Source organism: Strigops habroptila, chromosome W (assembly GCF_004027225.2).
Source record: "Strigops habroptila isolate Jane chromosome W, bStrHab1.2.pri, whole genome shotgun sequence".
Taxonomy (NCBI): domain Eukaryota; kingdom Metazoa; phylum Chordata; class Aves; order Psittaciformes; family Psittacidae; genus Strigops; species Strigops habroptila.
This window is the reverse complement of record NC_044301.2, coordinates 14987354-14989050: the sequence shown is the minus strand read 5'-3', so window position 1 is coordinate 14989050 and position 1697 is coordinate 14987354.

The window sequence follows — 1697 nt, the reverse complement described above, 5'->3', positions numbered from 1 at the left end:
TATTACTTGTCAACAGCAAGGGAAGTGGCAAAAAACAGTCTTGCTGTCAATCACAGCCAAGGTTTCCTCTGCAAAGAGAGACACCCCAGCCCTTGGGATGACAAATCATTACCCAGCTCTGCCTGCAGTCCCCTCCCCATGCCAGGAGAGAAGGGACAAAGCCATTCCCTCTCACGCTAACAGTCCCCTCCCTTCCCGGGGTGCATCTGTGCTCTCTTGGTCCTGATAATATGATGTAGATAAGGCCTAGACTCAAGAAACTTGGATTGCATCTTTGGGTCAATATAGCCCACTTTATGGCTGTTCCCGCACAAACATTTTGAGAAGGGCTGCGAGAGGCATTCGTGCACATGTGCTGTTCTTCCAGGGCAAAGCAATGGTCACGTCAAATAATACCTGTGCCAATGTCACCTTGCTCGGCTACCAGCCCTTGGGAAAAGACCAAATGATGTCACTTGAAACTGGTGAAGACAATGAGTCAGTGTCACAGCTGGCTGAAGAGCGTCAAGATTGAGAACCTGAGGCATAGCCATGAGATACCAATGGTGCTGCACATGGGTTCACACCTTGAGTTACTACTAGAAGATAAAAATGAGGCTTCATTACAGTCACATAGGCTAAGGGGAGGTGACTTCTCCCACCCACCACCCACTGTCCCTGTCACCCATGTCTTCTCCTTCCTGACTCCAGGCAGCCCCAATCTCCCAGATTTCCCATTAAGAGCTCTGTTGTGGTTGTGAGTTGTTAAGGCAGAAGGTTTCAAGCGATGGCAAATGATGAAAATGGAAAAGGCTGGAATGAACTGGGCAGACTCCCTTGCAGATATGTGGTGTTGCATCTCATGTTGACCCATGCCTGGCTTTTCTGGGAAAGGCCTGTATTAATTTTTTCCCCACAGGACTGTGGTGGGTTTTTTTTAATTTACTGAATTTTGCACAGAAGTTCTTTCCTTGTTAGGACTCATGAGCTGTACTGCAAAAGACTGGAAATAAAACACGGCCATGCAAAGTGATATAGCTTGAAGTGCTTGGCTTATTCCTGGTTTCATCTTTCACATGTCTTCTCTGACATTACAGTTCACTCTCCAGTGGTGTTTTGTGTCAGAGGGTCTTTCCTTTCCATGAGCTGTTCTGCGAGATCCAGTTCAACATCCTGTTGAATCTGGAAGAAGAGTCTTGAGAAACAGGGAGACATGTTGCCAGAAAAGGAGCCTTGGCCAAAAGAAGAGGATTTCCAGACTGCCTGAACTTTCACTGAACTGAGAAGTTGGGCAGCCCCATGTATCCTAGAAATCTCCAAATAGCAAGAAATATGCCAAAACTGAGTTTTGAAATGTTTTGGATATACTCATTTTGATTTCATCCCCATTTGACTTCTTTTTTTAATGGATTTTTCCATATCCTTACTTACAGTGGATATTGCAATGGGTTAACTCTAGATAGGCTTTTATCCTATAAAGATTGGGTGCAGGAACACTTAGCTTTATTTTCTTATCATTTCTGGGGCATAAAATAATTTCATGTGCTGTAGATATCTTTTTTTCCTTCTTCACTTTTTTAAGAACACATAACTAGTGGTGCACAAATGACTCCTTGGTTAGATAAGATGTTGTGTTTTTATCCTTGGACTATGCCCCCAGGCTTTCAGTAATGCCAGCATCAGCTAAGTTAGCATCTGATTAGTCGTTCTTGCCTCTT